Source organism: Neophocaena asiaeorientalis, unplaced genomic scaffold, assembly GCF_003031525.2.
Source record: "Neophocaena asiaeorientalis asiaeorientalis breed wild unplaced genomic scaffold, Neophocaena_asiaeorientalis_V1.1 scaffold36, whole genome shotgun sequence".
Classification (NCBI taxonomy): Eukaryota; Metazoa; Chordata; class Mammalia; order Artiodactyla; family Phocoenidae; genus Neophocaena; species Neophocaena asiaeorientalis.
In genome coordinates this window covers 8,020,057-8,047,444 of record NW_020174149.1, presented here as the reverse complement: position 1 = coordinate 8,047,444, position 27,388 = coordinate 8,020,057, and the positions used below count along the sequence as shown (strand labels likewise).

The 27,388-nt window shown below is 44.0% G+C and overlaps 1 protein-coding gene across 4 annotated transcripts in view; it reads left to right on the top strand.

The window, feature by feature from the left end:
• Window positions 1-9,009: 9,009 nt before the first annotated feature.
• NOD1 (nucleotide binding oligomerization domain containing 1) overlaps window positions 9,010-27,388 on the top strand; it is an 83,099-nt gene continuing 64,720 nt past the window's right edge. For 2 of the 4 annotated variants that reach the window (XM_024754999.1, XM_024754998.1), the window contains exon 1: window positions 9,012-9,461. The gene's annotated coding sequence lies outside the window, so the exon portion shown is untranslated. Of the gene's footprint in view, window positions 9,462-27,388 lie in introns of all 4 variants that reach the window. The other 2 variants (XM_024755001.1, XM_024755000.1) reach the window with 2 other exon arrangements.

Sequence of the window (27,388 nt, the reverse complement as noted above, 5' to 3'; positions counted from 1 at the left end):
ATATATGTCTTAGGTGTTTTTTGTGACGTATATATATATATATATATATATATATATATATATATATATAAGCTTAGAACAGAGCCTGGCATATAATAAGTCTTAACAATCATTATTGTTCTTACTGAAGCATTAAGTTTGTACAGAGCTATCCTTGGAACAAGATTTTAAAGTAGAAGGGTCACGATTATGAGGGAAATGTGTTTCCCGGAAGCTGAAATTTGATTCTTGGCTGATCAAGAAATGGTCACCTTCTTAAATGTACTTACTGAATAAGTGGAAGAAAGAAGAGTCATGAATAAAACAACACTGGTTATCAGAAATTCTCTTATGTCTCTGTGGAATGCAGTGAGCTGGACCTTCCAAACACGTTATTAGAATGAGAGGGAACAAGCCACAGGAGCATAAAACAAAGATTTGGTTTTTACTCTTGGGAAGAAGGACCAAAGGACTTTTCAGCTACAGCTGCAATTCTGTAGTGAGGCTGAGCCATAGACTACAGGTTTGACCATGTTTCATAGCTGTTACACCTCACTGTTTTCAAGTATACCCTCCAGTATTCCAGTTTTCGATAGTTGTTAACTCCTCCCCAAAAGACCAAGTTTGTCTGTGACCCAGAACACAGTTATGGTAATATAGTAAGCAAGGCTCAGTTGTGCTGTAGATTATTCTAAAATCTGTCTCTCCTACCTAAAATGACAGCTTTCATTAAGGAATTTAAAACGTTAACAATAAAATCTTCATGTCTGGCCTTTTAACAAAAATCTGTTAATCATGACTATTTTTCCGGTCGTTTTCCAGGTAGTACTAGCAAATGTCATATGTAAGGAATTTCCATTTCTACCAGTGATTTTGGCCCTCTAGCCACAATACAACCAGCTCCTGGATATACTATAGCAAACATAGTTTTTGAAAAGCATTTCTGGGCTTGAAAGAAAATAAGGAAAATCTTGAAGTTGTACCAGCCCCTCTCCCACAAAAAGAAAGAAGATAAAGTGAGCTGAAAGGCTAGACAGTAATGGTAAACAAATGGCCCAGATATCCTTGCCAATAATAGCCCCAGAATTAGATGACTAACCCTTGCAGGACAGGAAAACTGAACCTGAGAATTCTGTATGAAACCAGGACCCTTGAAGAGAACTAAAACAGTCCCCAGTTAGTAAGCCTCATGGCTCCCAGCAGAGATAGATGCAAATCCTCTCTGAAGAAAGCGATCCTAATTCAGGTTCTCAGGTTTTCCACTTAAAAATTTAAAAGATAATAATAAGGAAAATGATACACTATGAATGAGAACAGAAAAAACAAATTTCAGGATATTGAAATGATCAAAAACAGAACATAAGTATATTTGGAGACTGACTTCTGGGAAGATGGAATAGACATACTCTTCCCTATTCCTTTAGTTAAGTACAACTAAAATCCCTGAACATAATATATAAAGCAAGCAGAACAGCTAGAGACCTTAGGACCCAAGGCATGACATGTTGCTGAATTCCCTGGATTTTCTTTTGCCTCATGCATCTCAGACTTCTAGCTGAAGAAGCCAGCAACCTGAAAGCACCAATGAGCATGAGCAGAGATGAAAAACAAACAAACAAACAAAACAAGAAAAGCTGCTCTCTAGCCAGAGGACTGGGAAATGGACAGTCTAGCCAGATAAAACTTAGAGAATAAGTGCTTTACCCCAGCCAAACACCATGGAGAAAAACTATGGAACCCTCACCTCCACCCAAGCCAGCAAAAGTTCAAGAGGGAAGCCTGGACTTCCACCCTTGCCAGGTTGTAACAAGGCACCCTAACCCTGTCCCCCACCAGCATTGCCAGGGTAGTGTCAGAAAAGGCTGAGTAGGGAGCCGCCCAGCAGTAACAATCACTCCCCTTCCCCCCCACCAGTAGTGTCAGTGGAGACCGTGTGAGGAGCCTGTACTTAAAACCCCATCTGACAGTAACAAGGTGCCCCTCCCTATCCCTGCTGGGTGGTGTCAGAGGAGACCAAGTGACAGATTAGGACTTTATCACCCAGTGGTAACAAAGCCACTCTTCCCTGTGGTGTCAGTGAAGGCCATGTAGGGGGCAGTAATGAGGCATTCCTACTCCTCCCAGTCAAGGAGGTATCTGTGGAGACCTGGTGGGAAGCTGAGACTCCTACCTCCCCTCCGTAGTAACAAGGTGGACCCTCCCTTGGGTGACACCAGAAGCTGGGTGAGAACCTGAACTTCTACCTCCATTTAGCAGTATCGAGGCAGTGGCCCACACCTTCCTCTGCTGGAATGGTTTCAGAGTAATCCGGTTAAAATAGGAGATTTCAATAAGATCCAGAGTCTCATCATTTCCAAAATGTCCAGGCTTCAACTGAAAAATCACTCATCATTCCAAGAACCAGGAAGATCTCAAACTAAATGAAGGAAGACAATCAGTAGATGCCCAAACAGACAATGACAGATACGTTAAAATTATTTGACAAAGATTTTAAAGCAGACATCATAACAGTGCTTTAGTGAGCAATGAGGAATGTGTTTGAAGCAAATGAAAACACAAACATTCTCAGTAAAGAAACAAGATACAAAGAAGAACTAGATGGAAATTTTAGGACTGAAAAACACAGTAAAATTACAGTGAAATTAAAAGCTCAGTGGATGGGTCCAACAGCAGAATGGAGGGAACAGAGGAAAGAATCAGGGAACTGGGAGAACAATAGAAATTAACCTTGTCTGAAAAGCAGAGAGAAAACAGACTGAAAAAAAAAACAAAAAACAAAATAGAGCCCTAGGGACCTGTGGGGATATAACAGAAGATCTAACATTTGTGTCATGGGAGTCACAGAAGGAGAGGGGAGAGGACAGACTGAAAAAGTGACCAAAGAAATAATGGTTTAAATATTCTGAATTTGGCAAAAGCCACAAACCTACAGGTTAAAGAAGTTTAATGAAGCCATGACAGTCTCACATGGTTTAACCTAACAGACACCTAACTCCCAAGTTTGTGGGTGGGATTAGCAATAGTGTACATAAAATGCCCAGCACAATGGCTGGTATACAGCTGTTGTCTAATAAATAGTAATTAACATTTAAAAAGAAAAGAAAAATCTGAGTGAACTCCAAACATAAACCCAAAGAAATCCACACCAGACACATTGTAGTCAAACTTCTGAACACTAAAGACAAAAATTCTTGAGAGCAGCAAGTAAGAGATGATACCTTACCTACAGGAGAAAAACAATTTCAATTACACCAGATTTCTCATCAGAAACCAGGGAGACCGGAAGGAAGTGGCACATTTTTCAAGTGCCGAAAGAAAAGGACTGTCTACCCAGAATCCAGTGAAAATAACCTTTGAGAATGAAGGGAAAAATCAAGACATTCTCAGATGAAGGAAAACTAGGAAAATTTGCGGCCAACTGACCTACCCTAAAAGAATGACTGAAGGAAGTTCTCTTAACAGAAAGGAAATGATAAAAGAAGGAACTTGGAAACATCAGAAAGGAAAAAAATAACATGGTAAGCAAAAGTATGGATAAATACAATAGAGTTTCCTTCTCTTGAGTTTCTTACATAATGGTTGAAGCAAAAATTAAAATATTGTGAGTTGTGGCTCTGAATATGTGTAAAGGTACTATTTAAAACAATTATAGGGGCTTCCCTGGTGGTGCAGTGGTTAAGAATCCACCTGCCAATGCAGGGGACATGGGTTTGGAACCTGGTACTGGAAGATCCCACATGCCGCGCAGCAACTAAGCCCACGCTCCACAGCTACTGAGCCTGCGCTCTAGAGCCTGTGAGCCACAATTACTGAGCCCACATGCCACAACTACTGAAGCCGGTGCGCCTAGAGCCCATGCTCCGCAACGAGAAGCCACTGCAATGAGAAGCCCGCGCACTGCAGTGAAGAGTAGCCCCCGCTTGCCGCAACTAGAGAAAGCCTGCGTGCAGCGATGAAGACCCAATGCAGCCAAAAGTAAAAACAAAAAACAAAACCCTAAAACCCTAACACAGGCGTCCCCAACCCCTGGGGAACTGAGCCACACAGCAGGTGGTGAGCAGTGGGCCAGCAAGTGAAGCTTCATCTGCTGCTCCCCATCATTCCCATTACTGTCTGAACCATCCGCCCCGTCGCTTGCATTACCGCCTGAACAATCCGCCCCCCATTCATGGAAAAATTGTCTTCCACGAAACCGGTCCCTGGTGCCAAAAAGGTTGGAGACCGCTGCCCTAACATATCAATAAGTAGATTCAGTGTAAATGATCTCAAGACACCAATTAAAACACAGAAACTGGTGGAGTGGATTAAAAACATGACCCAGCCTTATTTATGCTGTCTACAAGAAACTCACTTCAACTATAACAATATAAGCAGCTTGAAAATAAAAGGATAGAAAAAGATATATTATGCAAACATTAATCAAAGGAAAGAATGAGTGGCTTTATTAATATTAGATAGAGTAGATTTCAGGGCAAAGAAAATTACCAGAGACGGGGCATTATGGTAACCCTTACCAGTTCATTTTGTGAAGCTACTGAAGTCAGTATACCAAAACCAGGCACAGTAGACCAACCAAACAAAAATAAGCCTGCAGACCAATATCCCTTATGAATATTGATTCAAAGATTCTTAAAAAAGAATACTAGCAAATAGAATTTAGCAATACATAAAAAGAATTCTATACCATGACCAAGGCGGGTTATTCCAGAGCTGCAAGTCTGGTTCAATACTTGAACAACAATCAAAGTAATCCACTGTATTTTAACTATTATTACAAATCATGTGATCACATCAGTAGATGCATAAAAGTGTTTGGCACAATTCAATACCCATTTATGATAAAAAAAATTCCTCAGAAAAATAGGAACAGAAGGGAACATCAACAACTTGATAAAAAGCATCTATAAAATATGTACAGCTAACATTATACTTAATAGTAAAAGACTGAATGCTTTTCCCTTAAAACTGGGGACAAGGCAAGGATGTCTGCTCTCACTATTCTTATTCAACATAGTACTGGAAGTTCTAACCAGTGTAGTGAGGCAAGAAAGGGAAATGAAAGGCATACAGATGGGAAAGAAATAAATGAAACAGTATGTACAGATGACATGATTATGTAGAAAACCCCTAGGAATCTATAAAAAAGTATCCCTTAGAACCAAGAAGTCAGTTCAGCAAGGTCACAGGTTACAAGATAAACATACAAAAATCAATTGTATTCTATATACTTGGACACGGAAATTAAAAATATAATACCATTTACAATTGCTTTTTTTAACTAACTTTTTAATTGTGATGAAATTCACATACATAAAATTAACCATTTGAAAGTGAACGACGCAGTAGCATTTAATACACTCACAATGTTGTCCAAACACCATCACTATTTACTTCCAAAACATTTCCATCACCCCAAAAGGAACCACATATCCATTCTTCCCTCCCCCACCCCCATTCCCTGGCAAACACCAATCTACTTTCTGTCCCTATGAATTTACCTATTCTGGTTATTTCATATTAAAGGACTCATAAAATATGTGACCTTTTATATCTGACTTCTTTCACTTAGCATAATATCTTTGAGGCTTATCAACACTGTAGCGTGTATTAACACTTCATTCTTTTTCGTGGCTGTATAATATTCTATCGTATGTGTATAATGATTTGTTTATCCATTCATTGATGGACATTTGGACTGTTTTCACCTTTTGACTATTGTGAATAATGCTGCTATGAACATGTGTGTACATATATATTTTTCAGTACCTCTTGTCACTTATTTTGGGTTTATACCTAGGAGTGGAATTGCTGGGTTATATGGTAATTCTATGTTTAACTTTTTGAGGAACTGCCAAACTGTTTCCCGCATTGGCTGAACAACTTTACATTCTTACCAACAACATATACACTTTTTAAAAAGGAAATACTTAAGTGCAAACTTTACCAAACGTGTAAGACTTGTATACTGAAAACTACAAAACACTGATGAAAGAAATCAAAGATCTAAATAAATGGAGAAGCATACCATGTTCATGGTTTGGAAGGCTTAATATAATAAAGATGTCAATTCTCTCCAATACAGGTTTAACACAATTCCTATCAAAATCCCAGCAAGATTATTTTTCTAAAATTTATATGGAAAGGCAAAGGAATTAGAATAGATAAAGCAACTTTGAAAAAAAAAGAATAAAATGGTAGGAATCCATCGACCCAATTCAAGATTGTATGGTATTGGCAGAGGAATAAACACACAGATCAATGGAACAGAATGGAGAACCCAGAAATAGACCCACACAAAGGTGGAGAGGTAATTTAATGGAGGAAAGATAGCTTTTCAACGGTGATTCTGTAGCAGCAATTGGACATCCATAGGCAAAAGTAACAATTATAATAAAATTAACCTTAACTCAAGTCTTATTTCAAAATTAACTCAAATGTCTGACATAAAACTGAACTTTTGGGGAAAGAAAGGAGAAATTCTTTAACATCTAGGGTTTTTCAAAGAGTTCTTAGACTGAATACCAAAAGCATGATCCATACAAGGAAAAACTGATAAGCTAGGGAGCATCAAAATTTTAAATGTTTGCTCTGTGAAAGATCCTATTAAGAGAATGAAAAGACAAGCCTGGAGTGGGACAAAATATTTGCAAATCACATCTAACAAATCACATCTAACTCAACAGGAAAAAAGCAAACAATCGAGTTAATAAATGAATAAGACAAAGAGACATTCCACCCAAGAGGAGACACAGATGGCAAATAAGCACATAAAAAAGTGTTCAGCATCATTAGCAAATTAAAACTATAATGATACACTACACACCTATCAGAATGGCTAAAATAAAACATTGTGACAGCACCAAATGCTGACGAAGGTGTTGCGAAACTGGGATCACTTAGACGTTGCTGTTGGGAATGTAAATGGTCCAGCCACTGTGGAAAAGAGTTTGGCTGTTTCTTAAACTAAACATGCAACCACCATATGACCTATCAGTTGCACTCCTGGACATTTATCCCAGGGAAATGAAAACTTATGTTTGCATATAAACCTGTAGTTTAATGTCTGTAGCAGCTTTAGTCATAATAGCCAAAAATGGGAAATAATCCAAATGTTGTTTAACATGTGAATGGTTAAACTGTGGTATCCCTGTGGTAATACCATGAAATACTACTCAGTAATAAAAAAGAAAGAACTATTGATATATGCAATGCCCTAGATGAATCTCCAGAGAATTATGCCAAGTGAACAAAACAATCCCGAAACAAGATCACAAAATCCCAATACATACCGTGTGCTTCCATTTATATAATGTTCTTGAAATGACATATTATAGAAACGGGGAACAGATTAGTGATTGTCAGGGGTTAAGGAGGGAGTGGTATGATATAATAGGGCAACGTGAGGGATCGTTGTAGTGATGGAAGTGTTCTGTATTTTGACTGTACCAATGCCTACAGCCTGGTTCTGCAAGATGTTACCATGAGGGGAAATTGGGTTAAGGGTATAAGGGTCTCTCTGCATTATTTCTTACAGCTGCATGTGAATTTACAATTATCCCAAATAAAAAGTTTAATTAAAAACGAAAATAACTATGTATGAATTTTTTAAGTGATGGAATCAGTAGAGAACAGGAGACTATTAAAAATGACCAAGAAAATTAGAAACAGAACGAAAACACTCTTAGAAAATATATTATTGTTGAAATTAAGAACTTAAATGGATGGTGTATTGGTTTCCTATTGCTGCTGTAACGAGTTACCACAAAGTTAGTGGCTTAAAACAACACACATTTATTATCTTACGGTTCTGGAGGTCAGTAGTCTAAAGTGAGTCTCAATGGGCTTAAATCAAAGTGTTAGCAGGACTGCATTACTTCTGGAGGCTCTACTGGAGAACCCACTTCCTTGCCTTTTCCAGCTTCTAGAAGCCACCCTCATTTCTTGGCTCATAGCCCCATTCCTCCATCTTCAAAACCAGCAACATCAGGCCAAATCCTTCTCAGGCTGCTATCTCTTTAGTTCTCCTTCTTCTTCCTCCCTCTTCCATTTATAAGGACCCTTGTGATTACATCGGGCCCATACCAATAGTCCATGATTATCTTCCCATCTCAAGGTCAGCTGATTTGCACCCTTAATTCCACCTGCTACTTTAATTCTCCTTTGCCATATTCACAGGTTCCAGGTGTAGGGAGTATTCCGCCTAACACAGATGAGTAACACAGCGGGGTTGGAATAGCCACAAAATAATTGATTAATGGAAAGACAACTGAGAAGTTGTTCAGAATGCAGCCAGAGAAACAGGATATGGAAAATATGAGAGTGTAAAAGATATGGAAGATAAAATCCAGAATCCTAGAGAAAAGAAAAATTTTGTAATTTTTCTACCAGAGGTTCATGTAAGGGTATAAACTGGAGGAATTGGTATCTTTAGCATCTCTATTTTGGAGCTTACAAGTTTGCACAAGGTAGCCCATCAAGTTTACGTTTGCAAAGTTTCGCTTTTGAGTTAGGAACAAACTTTTATCAGAAGGCAGCCTTTGATGGTAATCTAAATATTCATGAGCATATGTGGTCATGTGATTGAATGTACTCTAGTGTGAATGTGACAACTTATTTATAGCATCGTTATGCCTTATGTAGATTCTCCATTTAAAACGTTTAAAAAACATTTTATTGCGAAAGGTATTAGCATGTTAAAAAGTCCCTTACAGGTCTTCACAGCATAATGTATAGACTATAAAATGTACACTGCCAAGAAGAGATTTAAGGACATGAAGAAAAGCTTACATTTTAAAAAGTATAAATCGAAGTATATGCTCTGTCGTAAAAGGCTTGATGATTTTGAGCTACTTTTCACCGGGGAGCACCTGTCACGTTTTAACGCGAGTTTCACCCGGGAGCACTTGTTAACGTTTTAACAGGCGTTTCACCATCTTGCTCAGGTGCTGCTGCCTCCGGTTGGCTCATTTAGGGGGACGGGCCTAGGCTCGCGGAGGCGAAGATCGAGCTGGCGTCTAGTTCGCGATGTGTCACTCCCGGGCGAGCTCTCAGGCCTGCCCGCTCGGCCTGAGCGGTGGCCTGGCTGCCCTGCTGGGGCAGGGACCGCCCCTCTCGGCTGCCCCGGGCTACTCTCTGCGCGCCGCCTCTCCCGGCTTCCCCCGCCCGGTCCGGGCGAGCGGCCGCCCCGCCGACCCCGACTCGCTTGCCCGGGCCCTGCCTCGCCTTCCCCGCGCAGGCCGCAGAGGCTCGGGGCGCGGCCACAGGGGCGCGGCCTTCGCTGCGGTCGGGCCAGTTCCCGTTCCCAGCCGGTGCCGCGGCTGCTCCCTCCCCGGTCCTGGAGAAGCTGCGGGCGCCGCGCGCTCCCGGCCCGGCACTCCCCAGTCTCAGTGTTCCCGCTCGCGCCCTCCCGGCGCATCAGGCTCTCGCTCCCTGCGAGGTCTGCTGCTCCTTGCTGCTGAGAGGTCTGCACACCTGGCGACCAAGTAAGTCCCAGCGACGGGGGTGGGTCGCGCGGGGCACAAGTTTTCTGGCGTCCTGGGCGCTGCGAGGGAGGAGGAGCAGGGAGGCGTCATCCTGCGAGCGGACGGGATTCAAAGCTGCTCTAGAAGAGCCCCGGGTGGAGCAAGGCGGAGAAACCCGGGAGTTTGTGGTATGCCACGAAAGTTCGGGGGCATGAACTTCAGTGTCAGGGGAATCGTTTATCCCACGGTGGTCCAGGCAGAGCTTCTCAATCCTGCTTGTATCTTAGAATCACCTGGGGCGTTTGTAAAATTCAGATGCCCAGGCTGGATCTATCAGAATCCCTGGGGGTGGGACCCAGGCCTCTGTATCCCCAGCTGATTCCACTGTGCGTTCAGCGTTGAGCAACAATGACCAAAGTGTGGCTGCCAAGAGAAGGTGGAAAGGCTGGCAGGGGCCTTGATGGAGTACAGCCTGCAGACGGATCCGGCTGCTCCCAGTGTCTTGCGTGACCCTGGGGAGGGGGCAGCGGACCTCCCTCCAGCTTCCTGAAACGCAAAGAAGGGAAATGAGACAAGGCTTGGCAGGGTGGCCTGAACAGTGTGTTCAGAACAGATATGCGGCCTCAGATATGCATAGAGTCTTTTGGCATATTGTGAAAAAACAGAAGGGTTGCCAGATCACGATGCCTCTTTAGTTCTGCTTTCTGGGAAATGCCTCCATTGTTGGCCTTTAAAATTAAGTTGTGGGAAGCCAGTAAACCCATGGCCTTAACTACTGGGTTTTCTGCTTTAAGGATGAAGCCAGCTGTGCTTGCCACAGGGTCGGGTTTGTCGCTCCTAAAAGCCGCCTATCTGAGATTTCCCACATCCAGGGAATAGTAACTCTACCTTGGATATTAGGAGTGCACAGGATTTATCCGGTTCTCACCCTGGGGACAGATAGCTCTAATCTCAGCAAGTGGGGCCAGTGGACGAGACACAGACTTTTACTGCAGGTAAGAAAGGTGGATTTAAAACAAATGACAGCCTAGGAGAAGAGAGGGCTAAGAAAGGGTCTAAGAAGAGTAGATTGTGTTTTTGTGTAATGAAGAAATTCAAGTTCAAGCTTTGGAGCCCATCAAACCTGCGCCCCAATCCAGATTCTGTCACTTCTGTGATGCGTGACCATGGGCGTGTTATACGTGATCTCTCTGAACCCCTGTCTTCTTTCTCGTAAAATGGGGATAAAAAGAGCTCTGTCGTGAGGTTAAATGAGATAGGGTGTATCAAACGCCTGGCACGGCGGGTGGCACGTGGTAGCTGCTCCATCAGTGGCAGTTACTAGCCACTGCAGTGGTCATCTGTGTTCAACAGTTGTTTATTTAGTACAGCCACGGTGAGGGAGAGTGGCCAGTAGTTGCTCCATTCCCCTGTTCTTCTCCTGCCCTGCTCAGGGGAGGGCTCTGTAGCTCCTTCCCCCTTGGGCACTGTGTACTTTGCAGTCTGGAATTTCAGGCCGCCACCCTCTCCCCCAACAGGGCTTGGCTTATTAATGGCTCTAGAATACAGTTTTACTCCATGCGATAGGAATGAATTTCTTGGCAAAAGAAAGTGGTCCTTAATCTTGAGATTTCCTCCACCCCACTGCCCTATATATCAAAAAAATGGGCTCCCCCAAAGCTGGGCTGTTTACAGGGTCTCAGAATTGACATGGGCACACACAGATGACTTTCCTTTTGGCAGCATCCTCAGGCCGTGCCCTGGTTGTACCTGTTTTGCTACTGGCCCTTGGCCTAGGGGCAGTGAATCCTTCCTAGATGATCAAGAAGTCAGGAATTTGGAGAAGGGAGGACCCACATCCTACAATTGTCAGGGGGTATCCCAGCTGAACCTTTCACATTGGTTCCACTCTGTGTGTCATTGATGATCACTTTGATAGTAACAGCAGCACTGTTTATTTTAGATTAGACATTAGGAATACTATAAACAGTGATGTAATGTAGGTATAAAGATCAAGTGGTTTTTCTTTTTGTGGTACGTGGGCCTCTCACGGCTGTGGCCTCTCCCGTTGCGGAGCACAGACTCCGAACGCGCAGGCTCAGCGGCCATGGCTCACGGGCCCAGCCGCTCCGCGGCATGTGGGATCTTCCCAGACCGGGGCACGAACCCGCGTCCCCCGCATCGGCAGGCGGACTCTCAACCCCTGCGCCACCAGGGAAGCCCTCAAGTGTTTTTTTTACAGCGCTATCGCTAACTTGCCTAATGAGAATATCAAATTCTTGTCTCTTTTTATCCAAAGAAAAGAGTTCAATGTTTACTCGATATTTAAGACATAAACCTAGGATTTGAGGTTTATATTACCAGTTCCTTCTACGATTCTTCTTTTTTGGGGGTTTGAGGCAAGGTGAAATTTAAGAAGGTAAAGTTTATACTTGTGCTGAATTTTTGTCATGCAGAAGCTGTAGGTATTTTGCAGGTTTCTGGAAGTCCTGTTTCCTTTTATCTTCTGGGCAAAGTCAGTTGAGTTTCATACAAAGGGCTTCCTTTCATCCATCTATAGGGTCCAAAGTTGTTTTAAGGGAAACTCTTTGGTGCATCACTCAGTGACAGCAAGTGTTTTTTTCCAAACTTGACTCTTGTAGTAAGAGGAGACTAATCATTGCCATTTCAATTAATTGATGGTTTTTACTCAGTGCTAGAAAGTTTGTCAAAGCAAGACATTCTGACTTGAATTCTTATGTATTTTATCTAGAAACTGCCACAGACCAAACTGTGGGCAGAGATTTTGGTGCAGAGTTGACCAAGACAAGCTCACCACCATCCCTCCTCCCCTTCACCATCCTTCCACCCTCTGGAGCTGAGCCAGTGAGGCCTGGGATGCTTTTACTCTGAGGGGATCTTACCTTGACCCTCAGAAGGGGCACAGTGCCCTAACAAGGGGTCTGCCTCTAGAAGTGTAACCGAGAGTGGGGTCCGGCTGCTTGCCATTCAAAAGCCATTAAAGAGGCCAGGTTGGTGGAAAGGAAAGTTTGCTTTGTTTTGGATGCCGGCAACCGGGGAGAAGGCGGACGCCTGTCCAAAGACCGACTCCCCCCGTGACAATCAGGGGGCAAGAGCTTTTATAGGCGGAGGGAGGGGGCTACATGCAGAAACTGTGCAGTCAGCTCTGACAGGCACCTTGAAATTGGTCACGTGGTCTGACCAGCGTCATCTTGACTGTTTTAGGTATAGTTAGTCTTCGGTTGCAGGGTCGGTTTGTTTTCATTTCTTTGAGGCCAATTCACAGACTGTGGCAGCTTATGTCATGGCTACAGTAAGATTACCATGTAGTTAACTTCACCAGGTGGGCGTTTCATTATCTACAATACAGCTCACAGGAGATGGCTCAGAATATTATCTACAGCCCTCGAGGAGGAACTAAAGGTCCTTGAATTTGCTTGATGACTAAACTACTATTATTTAGTCTTGTTGGACTGTTTTCCTTTGTTTCTGCATTTTCTCGCTTCTCTGATTAAACTAATTCTTTAGCTGAAGTTTTTCCACACACAAAAGTCAGGCGGAGGACGTGGTAGGGAAGGACCATAGGGTCCTGCTCCGTTTCAGAACCAGCAAGGCAATTCTGTGTTCTATTATACTTCATTAAAATCATTTAGAGTACTCTCTAGTAAGCTACCACTTTGGTATTTTTTTTGCTGAGTAGTCATTTTTCTTTAAAGAAAACTATCGTTTTCTATGGAACTAATGAATAGGTCAACATGAGGGTCCAGGTAATTTGCAAAGCACCAGATCAGCACCAGGTTTTGGTAGGTTAATATTTTAATTAATTAATTAATTAGTTTTTATTTTTGGCTGTGTTGGGTCTTCGTTGCTGCGCACGGGCTTTCTCTAGTTGCGGCGAGCAGGGGCTACTCTTTGTTGCGGTGCGCAGGCTTCTCATTGTGGTGGCTTCTCCTGTTGCAGAGCACGGGCTCTAGGCGCGCGGGCTTCAGTAGTTGTGGCACGCAGGTTCAGTAGTTGTGTCTCATGGGCCCTAGAGTGCAGGCTCAGGCTCAGTAGTTGTGGCGCACGGGCTTAGTTGCTCCACGGCATGTGGGATCTTCCTGGGCCAGGGCTCGAACCCTTGTCCCCTGCATTGGCAGGCGGATTCTTAACCACTGCGCCACCAGGGAAGCCCCTCATGTTTTATTAAAATATTAACCTGGGCCTACCTGGTGGTGCAGTGGTTAAGAATCCACCTGCCAATGCAGGGGACAAGGGTTCGAGCCCTGGCCCAGGAAGATCCCACATGCCGTGGAGCAACTAAGCCCGTGCGCCACAACTACTGAGCCTGTGCTGTAGAGCCTGCACGCCACAACTACTGAAGCCTGCGCACCTAGAGCCCATGCTCCGCAACAAGGAGTAGCCCCTGCTCCTCGCAGCTAGAGAAAGCCTGCGCGCAACAACGAAGAGCCAACGCATCCAAAAAAAAAAAAAAGCCAAAAACCATGAGAAGTCACCACTACTATATCTTTGTATTAGGGTGTTGATACTGACTCTTCTCTGTGTCATCCTCACGATACAGGTTAAGGACAGAAAAGAGTTGGGAGGATGAAATGACTTGGTAGATATTTTCAGAGTCACACTTAGCTGGGTAGGGCAGTCACATATTGCTAAGGAAAACCCCTCCATGGTAGCAGAGCTGGGACCAGATGATGATTTATGTGAGAAAATATTTGTGTTCTAATTCCCAAAAGATGAAAGTCTAATGACTAAGAACTTCCCGTGCTTCATTTTAACACATTCCCCAGTTGCTATCTATGACCCCAAACCAAACCTTCTAGAAGGAAAGGAACTGGGTGGAAAGCTAGGCTTTTCTTTGGGGATATCCTAACTCCTTGTGATTCAGGGCAGCAGGCCCCTTCATGGAGAGGGCCATCCCTGGACTCCACTTAACAAGGCCAGTGTTTTACATTTAATATGAATTCAGGCATGTTGATGATTTCAAGTGGAGTTACTAGATCTATAACAAATATTAGGCAGGACTTAAATGGAAGAGACCATGGACTTTGGTGTCAGAGCTGGGATCAAGCCCCTGCTTTGTTCCTTAACTAACTGTGTGACTTCAGCCAAGATAGTTAACCTCTCCAACCCTGTGTCCTCCTCTGTATGAAATAGTTTTAGTAATTCTTGCCTTACAGAGTGGTTTTGAGTATTTGATGAGATTGTCGCTGTGAAGTGCTCGCATACCACCTGGCTTTCTGGAAATGGTAATTATGATGATTGGGTTCAAGTGCGGTCTTGTCATCTCCTAGTTGTGTGGCTTTGTATAAGCTACTTAACCCACATGAGCCTCAGTTTTTCTATCTGTAAAAAGGGAATAACTATCAATGCGGAAGGTTTGGCTTGAGGCTTTGATGAAATGAAATAAAGATGCGTCTGATAGGAAACACTTACATAGATTTACAATGTACAACACTGGTCAAAGGGCTTTAGTTTTTTTTTTTTTTTTTTTTTTTTGGCTTTTTAGCTCACCTAATCTTCCCAACAACCCTATACTGTAGTTATCGTTTCTCCCATTTTACAGATAAGACAGTTGAGGCTCAATGAGATTAAATAACCAGCCCAAAGTCAACAGATTGTTAGTGCTGCACCCAGGATTTGAAGCAGAAATCCAGGTTCTAACCACTGAACGGGACTCAGTGAGTGTCCCTCCCTCTCTGCCCACCTCCCCACCCCTATGCTTGCCTCCTGGAATTGACCCACAGGTGGGCTTGTGCTCTTCGTAGAGCTGTCCTTCTGGATACAAGGCCCTTCCAAAGAACTGCCTGCCTCTGCCTGCTTATGGAATGAACCTGGGAACACCCGCACACCGATTTATAACATTTAAACCTCAACCATTGCTTACACTGGATGACCTAATATCCACTCGGGGTGGTGGTGGTGATACTGGTATTGACCGACTTTATTAGAGTGGATTATGATGTTTATTTTTGGATCAATGTCATCTCAGCGCACTGAGATTGTTAGCTTGGGTGTGATAAAACACAGGCAGACATTCTGTGTTTCTAAACGTATTCTAAAGTATTCACCCAGACAGGTGTGCTGGGTATTTGAGAAAACAGAAACCAGGCCTGGAATTTCCCAGGATGGGACTCAGGTAGACATGACAGTATTTAAATACACCCCATTGAAAATGCAATGACCTGTTCCAAGTACACTACCTTTTTAAGAAAATCCATACTCATCTCCCTTCTTCTTTATACCCCAGTAGGTTTTATGTCTTTTGGAGCTCTGGCAATCTTCCAAGAGGCCTGTGGAACTCAGAGCCCAGAAGAGGGAATTCTCCATTGAGTGAATTGTGGGTGCTTTAGCATTTCTGATAATGAGCTGGTAATTGTTTTTCTGGCTTTCCCATGGGTATGAAGTGCTCTGCTTGCTCCCCAGCCTGGTGCTGCAAGCTGTCAGAGAGCTATTTGTAGCTCCTGGTTCCTCCTGGCTCTTTGGGGCTTCAATTCTTCAACACACTGATTCAACAAATATTATCAGAGACCTTGCTGGTGCCAGGAATCTCCCAAGTTTTGGGGATACAGCAACGAATGAATCCAGGGGCTCAGCGCCTGGCCAAATGGAATTTGCTGGCTACTGGAAGAGGAAGGGGTGGTACACACAAATACATAGTTATAAAGGGGTTAAGTGCTGTGAGTGAAAATAACAGTATGTATGTCATGAGACAGATTATCAGAGCTGTGCTAGGATTAGGGGAGTCTGGGATCTGCTCCTCCAAGAATGAGCCTTTTCAACTAGTTCCTGGGGATGAGGAGGGGTTAGAGCATGCCAGATTCAGGGAACAGCATGGTTGAAGGCTCAGAGGTGGAAAGAACAGGGTGTATTGAGGACGTTACAGTGAGGAAGGCCAAGCAGAGCCTCCTGGGCTGGGAAGGATTTGGAAATTTATTGTAAAGGACAGTGGGAGGCCTTGAGGAGTTCCCACTGCTGCCTTTTCTCAATGTTAGTAATCTACAAGAAAAAGATAATTAACAACCCCTACTTGTTAAGCTTTATAAACCTTGACTTAATGTGAGACAATTATGGAGGCAGAAATTATGGTTTTCAATTTCTAATGAAGGAACCGAAGCTCAGAGCAGAGAAAAGATGGCAGAACCAGGACGCAGAGCCTGGTCTGCCTTGCCCACCGCACCGGCTCCGTGGTTTTTGGGAGTGGATGTGTGTAAGTGCGTGCGGGCCAGCCAGGCGCCAGCATCCTTCAGCAGGAGCCTCGGTGGATGCACATGGGTGGAGTCCGGTCCTTCCTGGCTCCTTGGAAGCAGGAACACAAGGGCCCAAAGAGCAGAGGCAGGCTGGCTGCGTGGGTGTCAGAGTCTGCGGATAAAAATTCCGGGAATCCCCTGGCCAAGGGAAAGGGCTTTGGACAGTTTTTCTTGCTTGTCTGTTTTTCCCTGGCTTTAGCCCCAAAGCCCTGAAAGAGGTGCTTTCCCCACTTTGTTCATCTACCAGGGAATTTGCATCCACTTAAAATACCAGGGTGTTTAGAAAAAAAAATTCTTTGTTTGGAGCTTTCGGATCACAGAAAAAGCCTCTTGCTGTGGGACACCTGCATTACCCCCTTTCTGCTCACTCCTGTGAAGCTGTCGTGAGGTCACAGAGTGAGACGCCTGGCAGGTCAGGTGTATCTTGGCTGTCGGGGAGGGCCTGCTCCCTAAGATAGCCCCTCACTGGGTGGGGCCCCAGGGTGTGCCGCCTCTGGGAAGAACTTGGCATCTTCTCAATCTCCCGATGGCCCTCGCGAGTCCCCTCCTACACATCCCAGGTACCATCTGGCCGAGCTCCAGGTAGATTTGTGTCCCAGACAATAAAAGTCTCCTGTTAAGCATTTTGGCCAGCGATCTGCTGAGTGTTTATTCGTTCGAGGCCAGGTTTCAATTCAAGCCTCTGAGGTGACTAAAGTATTTTGTTCTTGTAAATTGCCTTTCATTTGAGAAGCTCCAGACGCTTTCTGTGTCCGTCCTCAATGCCATCTCCAGACGTCCTCTGGCTTCCGAACCTGCCCCTTCTGTAGAACTTTCTTCTGCGTAAGCACTTAAACTCTTAAATAGAGTTCCAGGTCAGGGTTTCTGATTCAAGGCTCTGTTGTCTTCTGTTGGCTTTTTTTATTAAGGTATTTTTATTCACTGGGCCCTCAGAGATGAATACCGAGCAGGGTGTCTTTGGAACTTTGTTTTTCAAAGCCTGGGTAACACCAGGAAAATGTCAAACAACAATTGTATATCAGCCCCATAAGGCACAATGGAGGACATTGTCACAAAGCAATAGGTGATTATGTACCAAGAGAATGTATAGGCTATGCTCTGGAAATTGAGAGCTGGGCTTTGGTTAAACTTTTCAAGGCAGCTGCCAACAGAAAAGTCTTAGAGCAATAGAAAATATTGGTGCCTGCAAATCCGAATTTGTCTACTAATGAACTCGGCCAGGGACACTCCCTGTGTGAGCCCGTGAATTCTGGAAATCCACATATTCGTTCAATGAGCATTTATGAAGCTCCCGTTATAAGCAGTGTGCTGTGCTAGATTCATTCATTCAACATTTTTTAATCTAGCATCCTCTCTGTGCTGGGGATACGGGGACTAACCAGATGGACACTATCCCTCATAGGCAAATGCTGGGCCTCAAAGATGAACCAGACAGAAGCTCCAGCCTGCACCACCCTCTCCTTCGTCATGATAAATACTTGCAGTGTGACCAGTGTTGTGCTAAATGTCATCTAAGTATTAAAGTTAACTACCACATCCTGTGAGAGTGGTGGGGATAAAGTACCATGGGAATTCCCAGTGGGGAGAGAGGGACTGAGGGGAGGAACATGGTGAGGTGGGGCCCCTGCCCATCTGACAGGCGCCAGTCCCTGCTGTGGGGATGGGGTGAGACTCTCGGCTGCTGAGGGGGCTACCCTAACCAGAAGTAAATAAAAGAGCATTTGCCTCAGTGCCAAGAGACCTGGGACCTAGCTCTGGTTGATCCAGACAAGTCTTGGCCTTGCCTAGGGCCTCAGTTTCCTCATCTGTAAAATGGGGGTGTTGGACCGTACTCTTTTCCACTCCAGAAGACTGTGGTTCCAGGAGAGAAGGGAGGGGCTGGCTCAGCGCACGCTCTGAACGGGGTTTCTTGACCCCCTCAGAGATACTGGGCTCTGAGGATGTGGAGTCAGACATTTGAGTTCCCAGAAGGCCTGAAAGGTTATCTGCATTCCATCAGCCTCCACCCGCCCCCCCCCCAAGTGCTCACATCGTCTGTCTGCATTCCTGCGCTTGTAGTAGGCAAGGTGGCAGAGTCTGTATCTGGAGTTCAAACTATGTGGTGCTTTCGCAAGAGAAAAAAAGGAGATGGGAGAGAGGGAGAGAGAGGAGATATTGAGAGGACAGACTGCCTTTTCGATCTGCTTTGAAATTCTGAGGGATTATGTGCTTTCAGATACTTGAAGTAAGTGAATATTAATGGAACTTAAAAGCTTCCAATGACTGTAGCCTCATCCGTCTGCTAAATTTTTTCCAGAGGGGGCTGTTAGTAGTTTTCTGGTATGGTAGAGGCATACAGGACTGGGCTTGTTTTCCAGGTTAAGAAATTGAAACCAAAACACGAAAAATGAATAACCACTCCCCTCCCAAACCCCAAACCCCAAACCTGAGAGAGACAGGGCTCCATGAAGACCCATTAAAGAATGGCAACTTGAGTTTGTCTAGTTTCTGAAGCCTGGAAGCAGAACTGAGCTCGTGTTTTGTGGCTTACGCAGCAGGGAAAGTAGGACCCTGTTTGAGTTGACCCACTGTGTGTGATCTCTGTGTAGTTCTATCAGTATTGTATAAAAACGTGCTTGGTCTTAGCTTCCTGTTCAGTTGCTGATGGGAGGTGTTGGCCCACCCACCTCATTGTTGGGCAACTTGAAGCAGGGTGGAGGCTTCCTGTCCACATGATCGATGTCAGCAAACACGGTATAATTGTCTTCCTCACTGTAACACTGGGCTGAGGAGGCTGTGAGTCCTCTTCGCCAAAATGAACCTTATTCCAGAGAGAAGTCATTTCCTCGAGGAGCGTTCCAGATGTGTTCGATGATGTATGTGTTCAGGTTATGCAGGGGTTTATGATCAGGTTGGCAGAGCCTATTCTTTTTTAACTTTTAATTTTTTTTGCAGTACATGGGCCTCTCACTGTTGTGGCCTCTCCCGTTGCGGAGCACAGGCTCCAGACACGCAGGCTCAGCGGCCATGGCTCATGGGCCCAGCCGCGCCGCGGCATGTGAGATCTTCCCAGACCGGGGCACGAACCCGTGTCCCCTGTATCGGCAGGCGGACTCTCAACCACTGCGCCACCAGGGAAGCCCCTGGCAGAGCCTATTTTTGTTGGCATTTTGCAATCTGAGGAATGTCATCCCTGAGGTAGGCAGGTACCTATTTGAGGTAGGCAGGGAGGGATGGCTTTATTTTACATGATCTTAAATCTGAATTCAGTAAGTAAATAGCGATGATCAATTCCTATTGTCCAGGACTGCGGTAGACAGAATGTTTTTAGAAGTCCACATCGTGCGTGGCAGATGTGGCTCTGCCAGAGATGGTATTTGCTGGATAGACTTTAGCCATAGGATGTGGTTTTAGCAGAAGGGAAGAGAGAATCTAAAGTGGTTTCCTTGGTAACAGTAGCCACTTAGGTGGGGAGGAGATATTGGGTGGAAAGTGTGAGGTACCTTTGGCATCATCCATCAAAGTGGAAACATCACTCGGGGTCAGAATGTTACCCAGAAGGCAGTTGAGCCCATATTATTTTAAAGTGTTCGGAAGCTTGCGTTACATGAAAGGAAATACAAGACAAAGGAAATGAAGAGACCTTTGGTAATTATGGAGCATTTTTTAAATGTGGTATTGCCTAAGCTCCTAAGGTTTAAAAAAAATCTACTTGAAAGTCAGTTCTGTTGACTCTTTTGCTCCATTCTGTCTTTGTAGGGCTTGATTTTTCACCTTATTTCGAACCAGGTTTAGTGGCAATACCATGAGTTGACAGACTCCTACTAAACTGAAGACACCCATCAGCTTGATAATGATATTTCACCAAATCAGAAGGAGTGTTCCGTTCATTGACAGGCGCACAGAAGGAGTCATACCATTCCACCAGAGTTTGTTTGATTTTAATGGATTGTCATTTAGTTTAATGGGGACTGAGCGTTTTTTCCTAGGAGGGTGAGCTGAAACTCAAAGTTCCCTAACAGATGGTGATTGCTGAGAAGGTTGCATTGAGCTGCCTCAAGGTTTCCTAAGATGCCCTGATGAATAAAAAGGCTTATTTAAAGTTTAAGTAACTTTGAGTATATATTCTTCTTATAAAAAATTAAAACATTATGAATAAAAGTACTATACCAATCCTGGTGCCTTTCCTTCCCTGTCTGGAAGTAATCTCTCTTCTCATAAAGTATGTCTTCTTCCAGGTATTTTTCTTTGCATCTGTGTTCATAGATGTATACTTGTAGAAAATGTATATGGTTTTGCGTGTCTGTAGGGAGACAATATGGGCAAATTATATGTGTTGTTATGCTCTTTCCAAAACTTGTGTTTTTCAAATGACAATATGTCTTGAAGATCTTTCTGTCGGTACATGGAGCTCCACCACATTCTTTTTCATCGCTGATCCTGTCTCTTTAGCTTCTATGGTTCCTACTGGATGATTCTGACAGAAGTGGTGGTGGTGGACTGGGCTGAGGTTCTGATGTGGGACAAGAAGGTGGGTGGAGTGAGGTGACGGGGACCTGGGACCACAACAAGCAGACTTGGCCACCTCAGTACAAATGGTGAGAATGTGTGGCTTACCCTTGTGCCTTTTTTTCCCCCTTTAAATAAATTAGCATTTTCTTGTATAGATTACTTCTAAGTCTGAGGTAGGTAGGAAATGAGGCTTCATTTTAACTTAACTCTTAATTCGAAAGTCGGTTTTACAGTATCTGGAAAAAAAAGATGGTAGTGGCTTTATCTTTACAGTGAGTAGTCCTTTCATGTCGTGGGTCTCTGTCCTGTAGAAACTGCTGTCGTGTGAGGGCAGTGAGGGGCCGTGGCAAGCATTCCAGCCCTCCTGCTCTGCCTTCCACCAGCCGTCTGGCGTTTGACAGCTCAGTTCACCCCTCTGGGTCTCAGTTTCTTAATGTGGTAAATGCTTTTCTTGTCCACTGTTATAGTATCCGTCAGGCTAGGCTAGGTTGTGCTGCAGTAACAGATAATTCCAAAAATCTCAGCAGCTCAAACAACAAAGGTTTGTTTCTCGTTCACACTCTATGCCCATCACAAGTTCGCAAGGGGCTCTCCTTACTGTCATTACCTGTGGGCCAGGTGGATGGAGCAGCTACCAGCTAGAATGTTGCTGGTTGGTCCTAGCGCCAGAGGAAAAGGAGAGTCGCACGCTGACAAGTGATGCATCAATGCTGAGTAACTCGTTCTGCTGCTCACATGTGGTGAGTCAAAGCAGATAACATCAGTGACATGTAATCCTACCTGGTACCTGGGAGGGGGATCCAAGCTATGTGATGAGCAGCATGCTTTTCTCACGGTGTTGTTTGTCAAGAAAGGGTTAGGAAAGTCTGTGAAAACTGTCCTGTGGTCAGTAAAGTCATATCCCAGAAGCTAATCCTTTCTGTACGTATAGGATCATCAGCCTTTTCCTGTGGCCTCCAAGGTTCCAGAGAACAGCATCATGTATGGGGATCACATTTTCAGAAATGACCAGAGCTGGGGTGGGGAACAGTCAGGGAGGGATCAGAGGCTGATGGCCCTCAGCCAGATCCCGTAGCACCTGGACACCAGCAAGGCCGGCCTTGATTTTACTTATGTTTGTACTTGTTTCCAGCCTGTGTGAAGAAAAAGTCGGCGGCAGAAATACTTGTAGAATGGCCTGAGTACTTGGAGCTCGATGTTTAAAGAACTCTGGGTTGTCTGTCTACGTTAGCATCTTCCACACTGTTAAAGAATGTTTTAAGGACCAAGGCTGAGATCTGCTAGGAATCTTATCTGCTGGTATTGCAATACGAATTTGCAGAAAGCTGTGTTGTTTATTTTGAAATATATATATATATGTGAATGATGACTCCCAACAGTTGGGTGTGTAAGAAAAGAATGAAATCACGAGGCCAGTGTGGATGTTGGGAAATGATTTTCTTGAGGTTTCTGTTCTCCATCTAGCCTCCACACCCCCTTCAGTTGGGATGGAGGCCAAATTGTCTGCTCAACCTGGGAGTCAACATTCACATCCACACTGGGCAGGGTGGCCTCTGCAGCCTCTGCACTTGGGCTCTGCTGGATGATTTTGCCCAGAACAAGGATGCTGCTGAATGGACGTGTTTGCCAGTAACTTCAGGGAACATTGAGGTGATTTCTCTTTGGGGTCTCTCAGAGACCACCTTCTCAATTTGGGATGATTCGTTGTCTGAAGGCGGGAAGGAAGGAAAGAAAGAAAGAACGAAGGTGAAGTATAATAAAGTTATTAAAATTAAATATTAAGAAAAAAATTAAAAAAGGAACCATGGACGGATAGAACCCTAGGACAAATGGTGGAAGCAAAGCTATACAGACAAGATCTCACACAGAAGCATACATGTTCGCGCTTTTAGCCGCGGCTCGCGCCCGTCTCTGGAGTTCCTTTAAGCAGCGCTCTTAAACCCCTCTCCTCGCGCACCAGGAAACAAAGAGGGAAGAAAGTCTCTTGCCTCTTCAGCAGGTGCAGACATTTCCCTGGATTCCATCCCGGCTAGCCGTGGTGCACTAACCCCTGCAGGCTATGTTCAAGCCGCCAACCCCAGTCCTCTCCCTGCGCTCCGACGGAAACCGAGCCTCAGCTCGCAGCCCCGCCCGCCCCGGCGGGTGAGCAGACAAGCCTCTCGGGCGGGTGAGTGCCGGTCGGCACCGATACTCTGTGCGGGAATCTCCCCGCTTTGCCCTCTGCACCCCTGTTGCTGTGCTCTCCTCCGCGGCTTCGAAGCTCCCCCCTCCGCCTCCCGCAGTCTCCGCCCGCGAAGGGGCTTCCTAGTGTGTGGAAACTTTTCCTCCTTCACAGCTCCCTCCCACTGGTGCAGGTGCCGTCCGTATTCTTTTGTCTCTGTTTTTTCTTTTTTTCTTTTGCCCTACCCAGGTACGTGGGGAGTTTCTTGCCTTTTGGGAGATCTGAGGTCTTCTGCCAGCCTTCAGTAGGTGTTCTGTAGGAGTTGTTCCACGTGTAGATGTATTTCTGGTGTATCTGTGGGAAGGAAGGTGATCTCGGCGTCTTACTCTTCCGCCATCTTCTTGAATAGCCCCTCTGAAGTTTATTCTAATGATGCATGGGATGGGATGGCACACCTGGGTGGCTGTGGAGACCATGACACTGAGCAGTGGGCAGTCTTTAGCCCTTAGCTTGCGTGCTGCATGTTATCAGGGCTCAGCATCTCTCTGGGTGTCTCGGATCCCGGATCTAAGAGATAGAAGCTCTCGCCGCTTCTCTCTGTCACCTTTTACTACAGAGGGCTCCAGCGCGGCCAAGGAAGCCTTTGGGAGAGCTACAGACAGCCTTGGCTCTCTGTGGTCATTTCTCAGTCACTCTTGTAGTCCCTTGTTCTGTGTCCATCCGCCCGGCTGCGTTGTAACCTCTGTGGGTGCTGGGAGCTGCTTACCCTCCGTGTGCCTCAGTTTCCTCATTGTAAATGGGTAGTAACAATGACCTCTGCCAGAGAACAGAGAAGATTATGCAAGGTGATAATTACTGAGTATTCACTGTATACCAGCCCTGGTCTAGGCACTTCGTGACCATGGACTCAACCCTACAGCTACACTTGGAGGTAGGGACTGTCAGAGACTTGGAGGAAACTGAGGCACAGAGCGGATAGCTGACTCTGATGAGCAGTGGAGTCACGTCTGAACTCAGCCCACTGGCTCCAGAGACCACTTTGAATCCTTATGTTATCCGGCCTCCCGCAGTGAGTGGCAAGTGTTAGGTCAACACTGGGCCCCTAGAGAAGTGCTCACTCAGTTTTAGCAATGACTGTCAGGGCTCTGCTGGGGCCCCGAGCAGCACAGGCTTGATACTGGGTTTCCAGGGAAGGATGCCCGAAGCTGTGGATCCCAGAGTCTGCCCAGCATCCTGACCCCTGCCTACCCACTGAAGCCCTTCCTCAGGCCTATCCGTGATGGATAGCATGCCGTTGTGTGCCTGGTAGCTGGTGGAGGCTGCAGAGCACGGTGTCCAGATTTGCCCTGGCAGTTCAGGCAGGCCGGGCCAAGCCAAGAAAGGGGCTACCACTTGGCATCAATTTTGATCCTCTGTTTGGCGCATGGAATTTCTCAGGAACGAGGCTTTAAAGCAGCAGAGTGGCAGGTGTTTCTTACTCTATAAAATAAAAACCAGGGAAAGCAAAGCATCTGTCAGAAACCAGCTTCTGCAGCTCAAAAGAGGGCCTTGGCGGTTACAAGGAAACATGAGATAATGGTAGAGGTACACCACATACATATAGTGTGATGGCAAACATGCAAAAAAGATCAGTATAGGTATAACTGAACGTAGAGAAAAGCAGAAAGGGAAAATACTCCAAAATGTTAACAGTGGGTGATGGGTGAGTTTTGTTTATCTGAATTTTTTTTTTTTTTTGCATTTCCAAATTTTCCACAGTGAGCAGGTGGAAACACACAATATAAATAATATGACTTAAGTTTTTGTTTTCCTTTTCTAATATATGCATATAAGGCTATATATTTCTGTGACTTTTTAAATTGTATCCCACCAATTTTGTATGTTGTAATTTCATTATTATGCAATTCAAAATATTTCCTAATTTCCACTTTTATTTCTTCTTTGACTTGTGGTTTGGGGATTTTTCTAGGTATTTTTAATTTTTTATTTCTAGCTTTATTCCACTGTGGTCAGAGAACATTTTCTGAGTGATTTCAGTTCTTTAAAATTTGTTAAGAACTTGCTTTGTGGCCCAGTGTATTGGTCAACTTTACAGACACTCCACATGCACTCTAAATGCTGGGCATTCTGTTGCTGTTGGCTGCAGTGTTCTATAGATGTCAGTCGAGACATTTTGTTCATATTCTCCATATTCTTTCATTTTTTGGTCTATTTCAGTCATTCTGAGAAATAAAGTCCCTCACTGTTTGAAAATCCTCACTGATTGTGGGTTTGTATATTCCTCCTTATTACGTTTGTCAATCTTTGCTTTATATATTTTGAAAATAAGTAACTACGTGCATACAAACTAACGTTTCTATAACAACCTTTAAAAGTAATTATTTTATCATTATGAAATGTTCCTTTACCTCTACTAACATTTCTTTCCTTAAATTCTACTTTAATTTTAATATAGCTCTACCAGCTCTCTTTTGGTTAGTTTATACCTAGTATATCATTTCCCACTTGGGGGAATGAGTAAATGAATGAATGAAGTAAAGTGACAGGGTTTAATTAAGGTGTATCTTTTAAAGCAGCATATAGTTTTTTCCTCAAGTCTGCCAACCTATGTTGTATAATTGGTATATTTAGTCCAGTTATATTTAATTGAATTACTAACATTTGGATTTATATATGTTGTCTAGTTTTTATTAGTCTCACCACTTTTGCATTCTTTTTTCCCCTCTCCCTGCCTTCTTTTAGAGTTAAGCATATTTATTATTATATTACCTCCTTCTATTGTCTTGTATTCTCTTGCTATTTTTATTAATAGCAATTTTAGAGATTAAGACCTGGATCCTTGAATTATTACTGTCTAATATAAAGTAATACTTTTGCCTATTACCAGAAAATGCTTTGAACTTAGAACACTTTAACTCCATTTAATCCCTTCCACCTTTTTGTGTTATTACTGTTTAAATGCTTTTGTTGTTTTTTAGTTGAGGTATAGTTGATGTACAGCGTTATGTTTCATGTGTACAACATAGTGATTCATGATTTTTAAAGGTTATATTCCATTTATATTATTATAAAATATTGGCTATATTCCCTGTGTTACACTATATATACTTGTAGCTTATTTATTTTATACATAGTAGTTTGTACCTTTTAATCCCCTACCCCTATCTTGCCCCTCTCCTTTTCCTCTCCCTGCTGATAACCAATAGTTTGTTCTCTGTATCTGGGAGTCTGCTTCTTTTTTGTTAAATTTACTAATTTGTTCTATTTTTTAGATTCCACATATAAGTTGTATTATACATTGTCTTTCTCTGTCTGACTTATTTCACTTGGCACAATACCCTGCAAGTCCATCTGTGTTGCTGCAAATTTCATTCTTTTTTATGGCTGAGTAGTATTCCATTGTGTGTGTGTGTGTGTGTGTGTGTGTATCTCACATCTTCTTTATCCATTCATCTGTTGATGGATACTTATGTTGCTTCATATCTTGCCAATTGTAAACAATGCTGCTATGCACATTGGGGTGCATGTATCTTTTTGAATTATTGTTTTCATGGTTTTTTTCCCGAATAAATACCCAGGAGTGGAATTGCTGGGTCATATGGTAGTTCTATTTTTAGTTTTCTGAGAAACCTCCATACTGTTTTTCATAGTGGCTGCACCAGTTTACACTCCCACCAACAGTGTACAAGGGTTCCGTTTCAGCACATCCTTGCCAACATTTGTTATTTGTGTTCTTTGTGATGATAGCCATTCTGACCCGTGTGAGGTGATATCTCTTTGAGGTTTTAATTTGCATTTCTCTGATGATTAATGATGTTGAGCATCCTTTCACATGCCTGTTGGCCATCTGTGTCTTCACTGGAAAAATGTCTTTTCAAGTCTTCTGCTCATTTTTTAAATGGGTTGTTTGGAGTATTTTGTTTTTGTTTTCTTTTTTTGACTGCACTGTGTGGCTTGTGGGATCTTAGTTCCCTGACCAGGGATCAAACCCATACCTTCTGCAGTGGAAGCATGGGGTCTTAACCAGGGGACGCCAGGGAGGTCTAGGTTTTTATTTTTTTTTTTTTTTT